Source organism: Populus alba, chromosome 19, assembly GCF_005239225.2.
Source record: "Populus alba chromosome 19, ASM523922v2, whole genome shotgun sequence".
Taxonomy (NCBI): Eukaryota; Viridiplantae; Streptophyta; class Magnoliopsida; order Malpighiales; family Salicaceae; genus Populus; species Populus alba.
Window position 1 is genome coordinate 11,020,091 of NC_133302.1, and position 9,320 is coordinate 11,029,410.

Genomic DNA, 9,320 nt, shown 5'->3' on the forward strand with positions numbered 1-9,320 from the left:
CAATTTTCTACAACTTTCATGTTTCCCAGTGGACCCAGTTTTGATGGTAGCATTTTTGTTTTATTCATAAAAAAAGATAAGGATTTTCACCAAGTTAAAAGTTGGCTACCCACTCAATAATTAGTCATCAAATCAATAATTCCAAATTTTGGCCTATAAAAGTAGGCATTTTCCATGTATTTGGGGGCTTGGTTGTTCAGATCAAGTTCATGCTCTTTATTTCTCTCTTTATATTTTTTTTGTAATTCTTAAGTTTTGTTTCCATTAATATCTTGTTTATGCTTTTCATTTCCTTTCCTTTCCTTAGTTAACTTGTATCTTATTTATGTTCTTGTTTTGTTTGTTTATGTTTCTCTTCTTCATTATGTTTAACTAAATTTATTATGTCAAGGTGAAAAGGTAACACTAATGGTGTAAGAATAAGTATGGTGTGAACTCAATATGGACCTTAATGTTTAATATTAACATGTCTTATCTTTTTATCTTACTAATTCTTAATACCATGCTTGTTAAATGGTTAATCTAGATTTGTGTTGTATAACACTTGGTACAACAAATGCTTGGCACTCTCATAACCCAACCGTATGGTATTACCTACACCTGGGCTATAAAAGGAACTTAATTTATTGTTAACATCAGTTAACATCATAAATTCCTGACAATATTTAAGAGTTTGGTGTTATGTAAATAAGATAATTAATATGATCATGTTAATAATTTATAATGAGCTATTAATGCGAAATCATCCGATTGAAACCTCCTTTGTGTGTGGTTTCCAATTGAATAATAAGAGTTTATACTATACTTGTTTGAAATACCATTAGTGGATCCTCTAACCTTGACATTTGTTTTTTATCATTGTTTAATCCTTACATTAATCTTTCATCTCAAAGTTCTCATTAATTTCTCATCTTCTTCTTTTATTATTATTACTACTACTACTACTACTACTACTACTATTATTATTATTATTATTATTACTACTATGACTACTACTAAATACTATTAATATTATTACTATTATTATTACTACTTACTACTACTACTACTACTACTACTATTATATTATTATTATTATTATTATTATTCTGTTTATATTATATAATATATCTCTTTGATCTTTTTCATAAACTCAGTATATAGGCTGGAAATCTGTGACCCGATCTTTTAGATCATTCTCAGGTATAACAACGCCATGTACTGAGTATTATTATTATTATTATTATTATTATTAATGTTGTTATTGTTGTTGTTGTCGTCTTGTTATTTATAGTTATACAATTAATCTCTCCGTGGTTCGACCCCGGTCTTGCCGGGTTATTTATTTCTTCGACACTCCTGCATTTGGGAAAAGACAACAATCTTTTGGTCGTGTCAAGTTTTTGGCGCCGTTGCCGGGGAGGTAAATTCTTGTATAAATTATAATATTTATTTTATTTTTTCTTTTCACTTTTCTTGTATCTAACTTTGTTTCTTTTGTTTTATTTCTTTTCTTTTCTTTTCTTCTTCTTTTTCCTCTCTTTCTACACGTGCATGAGAGTTTGGTCACATACATTAAATGATAAACTTTGTAAGGTATCTTTATCTTCTTTAGAAAACATGGATGAAGAGGATAATCAGTCGCTTTATAATTGAGAATAATGAGAATAATCGGGTTAGAACACTTAGAGACTACATGAATCCAACAAGAACAATTACGCGATCATGTTTATTATCATCTGAAAGTAGATGACATGAATGTAGTGATTGTGGTTGGGGATACATTCACCAAATATGTAAAAAAAATCACTAGCAAATTGATTCAACAAGGGTTAATACCAAAATATGATAGGCATTTTAAAGTTAAGAAGAAAATAGGAGTTATTGCATATAGTTTGATCTTACCAGAATAGTTGAAACTTCACCCCACATTTTATGTGAGTTACTTAAAACCCTAATACAAAGATAAAAATGACCAGTTTATGATTATCCATTATCCATTAAATTTTTTTCAAGCATTAGGATTTGCATTATCCATTAACTTTTCAAGCATATTTAAAAAAAAAATGCATCCTTTTCATGTAAATAAGATTTCAAAAAAAAAATGGATATCGTAACCAGTTTATGATTATCCATTAAGATTTGGCCAATATGTCAAAAACCTTTTTTTCCAACTTTTTTTAAAGGTCTAGATGTAGACTTTAATATTTGGAAGTGTAAAATTACACGATAAAGTACACCTTTAGGTATTAAAGATACAAAGTATAAATAAATGTGCTACTAAAATGTAGACTTTAGAACGGTTAGAATTTAACTCAATATGGTAGAGATTCTCTTATAAAGAGAGATCTACCTTGAACCTTAGAAAAGACCAACGAATAGAAACCCGACTTAGAAAACAATCAAACAACATTGGTGTTGCGATGTCGCGGTCGCACAAATTAATTACCCTAGCTTCAAACACAACACACAAGATAGTATAGAGCAAGCAAGGGGTTGATCCCACGAGGAAGGTTTAGTTTAGATTTTTATGCTATACATTATGCAATGGGGGGGGTTTGATTTGCAATGATTTAAACTATGACAGAAATTAAACTAGCAAACAAAATCAATTGAAATTGAAATATATCAAGAAAACAAACCTTGGTTGAAAGCACACATCCACCAATGGAAATTAGAACCGATCCTTGAAACGAAACTCCAGTTTATATTATGAATTTTATCTTTTCTTAATATTGGTTAATTAACGGATGTGCCGTATAACTAACCCTAACCAACAAACAATCACAGTGTCCGCATTAATGATTTAATCCAATGGCAGCCTTAAGATCCAGATAAATTCATTAATCTTAACAACCAAGTTGTCAGTTTGTGTTGCTTTGATCGAATGTTCTCCCTAAGTTTAATAACGTAGTTTCGTTACAATTATCAAGCTTAGTTGCTTCACAAGTTTATATACCACAACTCCGGTTTGATATCAAACTTAGCAATAGATTATTCACAATAAATAACTTAGAGTCCGCTCTAGCAATTAAGATAAACAATCATAAGAAATATGCATAGAAAAACAATCATACTCATTCTTAACATAAACTGAAAATAAAAGGAAGAATAAATCTCACAGTTCTTGAAATCCGAAGGTTTGTTGTGTCCTTGCAACCAAGAAAACGAGTTTAGCCTTGCATATCTATTGAACAACTACTCCTAAAGATGAAAGAATACATAATTTCTGATTTGTAGATAGGAGAGTTTGTGTTTCCTCCCTTCTTCTTGCTGCTTCCTTCTCCTCTCCCTCTATTTATACACAAATTGTAAGTAAGAAAATCAAAGTTCAAGTGTGAACATCAATAGATGGTGGTAGTGTGAAGGCGGCTGGCGGCTAGCGGCTGGTGGCTGGTGGCTGGTGGCTGGTGGCTGCCTTCCTTGAGGTTGGTGGCTGCCTTCCTTGACCTTCTAGAATATTTACTAGAGGAGCTAAATTGCTGGTTGGTTTGGATGCTTCTGAATGAAATTTGGATTCGTTTCTTCAAGCAACCTGCTTGCTAGCAGAATTCAGCTGTCATATTTGAAAACTCATATGACATCGTTTTTGGCTGAAATTTGGAGAGTTTATAGATCTTTGAGTAAGAAATCCAAAACAATTGAGTTTGCATCAATTGGACTTCTGAAGCTCTAGATATTGCATTTTGAATGGGCAAAGGTCAACATTGGCAGACTGCGAGATTTGAATTTGAAGGATGTTATTTCCATGATCTTTCTCTTTTTATTTTTCTTGCATTACATTTACAGAAAGGTATGGATGTTAGCTTTTTAATTCCATTGGAATCACTTCGTTTCGACCTCTAGAACTCACGCTCTGCACAAAACATCGACTGAACGTCAAATCTGCCAATTACCTCCAATTTACTCCTTTTTGTATCTTTCATTCAAAAGTGCCTTCAAAACATAAAAAAAAGAATATCAACGCATTTTATATAAATAAGATAGGCAAAACACTAGTTAAATGCGGGTGAAAACTATCGAATAATATGGTTACATCAATTGGGCTAAATATTCATGTGAATCGGAGTTCGGTAAGGCATCCAAACACGGGTTAACAGAGGTTGTACGAGTTTTGTTATTTACTTCCTTTTAACTTGTAGACTTCCTATTTGGCTAGGATTCTTTTCCTAAAAGGATGTCGCAGCTTATTTTGAAAATTTCCTAATTCTACAAAGATATTTAATAGGTTGCAACATAGTTTCTAAGTGTGGCAAGGATTCATAAATGTTTCAGAATCCTTTTCTTACAAGGATTCCTTATTCATCCTAGCTACAAAAAGAAAAGAAGATTTCAGAATTAATTCCACCTTCAGATTTGATTCTTCTAGCTTATATAGGACTTTTAAAAAGCAACAAATATGATCATATCATATTTAGGATATTAAATTTGGATTTATTTATTTTATTTTTATTTTCTTCTTAGTTTAGGGTTTATTTATATTATTTGGGTTTAATTATAAGTGGGCTTCATATAAGTCCACATAAGGGGTCCATTAGGGTTTATTTAAGTCTATAGTCAGTATAAATAAAGGCATAACCAGACATTTAAGGCTAGACAATTCAGATTAATAAAACTTCTTATTTGCCACACTTTGTGTGTGTGTTGGTGAGATAATCTCCCTTCCATGGTTTTCTAAAGAACTAAAAAACAACTTATCGAAGAACAACTGTCTTCGTGGCGTCATCCTTATACTTCTCGTTCCCGAATCAATATTGATTGAGTGGGGGTCTCCGTTTCCAATAGTGTTGGTGCCTAGGTACAAGTTATTTTTGTGTCACACTCCTATCAAACTTGATTTACTTGGCTTTCCGGGAATTATTGTCTTTGTGTGTGGGTTGTGTGACCACATGATCACAAGGTTCGCATCATTTGGTATCAGAACTTGGCTCCATTAATCAGGTTATATCCTTCTAAAATTTTTGTTTCTTGTTGTTTCCGCAAAAAAATTCCCTAGTGTCCAATTTCTTCTTCTCTTGATTTGGCAGCATATCAAAAAAGAAAAAAAAAAGTTATTTCGTTTGGTTCCTAACCAAACTATATCAATGGCATAAAAAAAAGAGAAAAAAAAAAGTCGTTCAAAAAGGCATTTATTTGTTTCTGCCGCAGAAAACTAAACAAAGGAAACTTTGACCAACTCAACTCGGAATGAGCTCAAATTTGATTCTATTATTACTGGGACCCTAATCGCACCACATATTGATTTTGGGGTCAATTGGATATCATTTGCTTTGGGTTTCAAATTCGGGTCTAATCAGATCTGATTCATAACGTTTTTGCATCCATATATCAAACCATATCGTAAATTGATCAAATTTATATTCTGTCTATTTGGGTTGATATCGCACTATAATTGAAATTTTAACTCAATTGAACATTGTTTACTGTAGGTTCCAAATTTTGACTTAACTCGTCGTAAACAAGTCTATTTTGCGTCAACTTTTAAAATTTGGATTCTATCTATTGTTTTCGTTTCTTGCAATTTATTTTCATCATATCCAACATATCTGGGTGTTGTTTCATCGTTTTTCATATTTTGTTTTTGTTTTTTATTCGAGTCTTTAGTTTCGTTCATGTTTCAGATAGACTCGCTTGTTACTCGCAAGACTATCATCGCAATTTCGTTGTGCTTGTTTTCTGGTTTTTATTGCTTCTTGAGTCATATATATATATATATATATATATATATTATATATATATATATATATATATATATATATATATATATATATATTTGGATTGCGCTGCCAAGTTGATTTTATTTGGTGTTGGTTTCAGTTTCGCAAGAACCATAAGAAGGTGAGACGAGAGGTGTAAGCATGTGAGGACATTAAGAGTGTTTTAGTGAAACACAAGCGACGTGAGGATAATTTTTTTTACCACTAACCAATTTTTACAAGTATTATCATGTCAGATCAAAACAACACACCACCCCATCCCGAGGGAGAACTTAAGTTCTGAATGCAAGCTGTGATGCAGATGATGGAGAGGATGAATTTTATGATAGGAAATGTGTGTGACAGACTTGATTGGGTGGGGAAAGGTGGTAACAAGGCTAGTACAAGCACCCAAAATGTGAGGAAGCTTGGGGTTGAACCGAAAGCAAACAATGGTAGTAGGGCCGAAAGGCCAAGGTGGGCTGATTATGACTTTGAGAAGGCCGTTGATGATATTGGTGATGGTGGTTTTAAGGATGAGACCATAAGCTATCGAGAAGGTTTTCGACAGCTTAGAAACCGAAGGGATTTCATGTATTTTGATGAGGTGTTATGGGGAAAAAAAAAAAGAGGATTCAAAAGGAGAGGTGGTATCAAAGGGACAGAAATAAAGAGATTAGTGTTCCAAAGAGTCTATCTCGTATTCACAAGGAGACGAAGCAAGAACTTGATGTGTTAACTACAGTAGTCAATGCGCAGCAAGCTTTAGAAAGAGAGGAGAAAAAATGTTGCAATGATGAAATACGAAAGAGAATGACTGTTACTTTCATCCAAAGTTGTTGGCGATGATTGTTGGCAAGAAAATAATTCCAAAGGATTTAAAATGAGGCTAAGGAATTGTCCATTCAACTTATTGGTGATTCGAGGACGAATCATCTTAAAGAGAGAGGGAATGATATGATCCAGGCAAGGTCAAATTCGGATTTTGACGTAAAATGTGCAACTATCCAGTTTTACGGAAATAGTCATAATTCTCAATTATACCGTTGGATTGGGCTGAAATTTTATGTGGAGTCTCTCAACATGTTGTCCTACGTTGGGTTAAAATATCATGTCAATCGAAGATTGGCAAGGCATCCAAACACAGGTCAACAGAGGTTGTACAAGTTTTGTTATTTACTTCATTTTGACTTGTGGACTTCCTATTTGGCTAGGATTCTTTTCCTAAAAGGATGTCACAGCTTATTTTAGAAATCTTCTAATTCTACAAAGATCTTTAATGGGCAGCAACATAATTTCCAAGTGTGGCAAGGATTCATAAATGTTTCAGAATCCTTTTCTTACAAGCATTCCTTATTCATCCTAGCTACAAAAAGGAAAGAAGATTTCAGAATTAATTCCACCTTCAGATTTGATTCTCCTAGCTTATATGGGACTTCTAAAAAGTAGCAAATCTGATCCTAGCATATTTAGGATATTAAATTCGAATTTATTTATTTTGTTGTTATTTTCTTCTTAGTTTAGGGTTTATTTATATTATTTGGGTTTAATTGTAAGTGGGCATCATATTAGTCCACATAAGGGGTCCATTAGGGTTTATATAAGTCTAAGGTCAGTATAAATAAAGGCATAACCAGAGATGTAAGGCTAGACAATTCAAATTAATAAAACTTCTTGTTTGCCGCACTTTGTGTGTGTGTGTGTGTGTTGATGAGATAATTTCCCTTTCATGGTTCTGTAAAGAATTGAAAAACAACTTATTGAAGAACTGCCTTATTTACGTCATCCTTACACTTCTCGTTCACGAATCAATATTTGTTAGGTGTGGGTCTCCATTTCCAATAGTGATGGTGTCTAGGTACAAGTTATCTTTGTGTCACACTTCTATCAAACCCGATTTACTTAGCTTTCCGAGAATTAATGTCTTTATGTGTGGGTTGCGTGACCACGTAATCACAAGGTTAGCATCACTATCATTGACGTGGCTGGGGTGAATTAATTTGCTCTGAGAGCCTATTTCCTTTGTCTTTTATGATTTGTTGTTGCTACTCGTGTCGTCTTCACACATATTGGTCATGTTATGATTGGGAGGCAGCAAATCGATATAGATTTATGGATTAACATGGTGGTCTTCTTGGTGGTTGATCTTCAAATGTTGTTATGATCGACGTTGTTGTAGGTTGAGGGAGAGAGACTGGTTAAGGCGACACTGCTAAATGGTAGATCTATTGCTGGTTATGGATGCACAAATTGGAAGAGGTGATCGATTGCTATTGATATAAACCAATCTGTCATGAGTCCTGGTTGCACTATCTCTGGGTGCTTGGTGGTGCTACTGGAGATCTTGATGTTGTAGTTGTTGATGATGAATAATTTTTTTTCCATGTCAAACTAGAAATTTCACAAGCCATAATAGATCGATTAATTGTGAGTAATTAAAAATTCAAAGTTTTGATATCAAAGTTGACATAGAACAATAAACAAAAAGAACTAAAACTTGAAAGAAAAAAGCTAAGAATTAAAAGCAAACAAAGAAAAGAGAATTCAGGAAAGCAAAAAAGTCTGTTAGTTTTATTCAATCATCAAAAAATATTTCACAAACTGAAAGAGAAACATATAAATAACATAATTCTAAAACATACAACTATTAAGCTCTACCCATTAATTAAAATTATTTAACATAAATAACTAGAAATATATGCCAATGTTGATCTAACTAGAAGACAAGGGTATTTTACGATTTGATTTAATGGCCAAATTATCAAACAGCATTGGGTTATGTATCCAAGATTTACTTAATAAAGATGGTCAAGATATATTCTCGGCTTTCTTCTATCATTTGCTAACCCTATACAAAAACATAGAACCATATGCTGCTTGGGGAATTAACATGTCCACTTTATTGTTCTTATAGTTTGACACCTCTTCGACACCATCTTCTTGATATTTTGAATATAGATAAATGAAGTTGAACTACATATTAGAAAGATATGTCAATTCTTATCAATTCTTTTTTTTTTAACATTATTTCTACCTAGTTACCTATCGTTTCTATGAAACATAACTTTTTCTAAATATAATATCGTTCTTTTCTGTGGACCCTCATTAAGTGATAAGATTACTGGTATGTTTGGAAACACGGTATAAATCACGTTTTAAAAAAAAATTATTTTTGTTTAAAATGAAATTTTATATATATATTTTTCATATCGTTTTGATGTGCTAATGTCAAAAATAATTTTTAAAAAATAATTTTTTTTTATTTTGATGTATTTATAAATAAAAAAAATTAAAACCATTACCATTACCACAATATCAAACAATTCTACTTAAACAGCTTTTACTACAACCTTAAGCCTCATTCCAGCTATTTCTTTACCCCCTTTTCTTAGTGGCAGCAGCTTCCTAAACAACTCAAAAGATTTCTTTTTCGTTTAAGGAAAAAAGAATAAAAAAAAAGGAGAATTAGGCTCTTAACCATAATTTGTGTTGAACCATGTTTTTTTAATTCATTATTTTACATTGTCACCATCTATTACTATCTGGTCCCTAAAGCATAGCGCGGCAGCACCATTATCATGACTTAAAACACTAAAAAAACAATTGGGGTTTTTATTAAAATGTTTAAAGATATTTGAAGCGAAA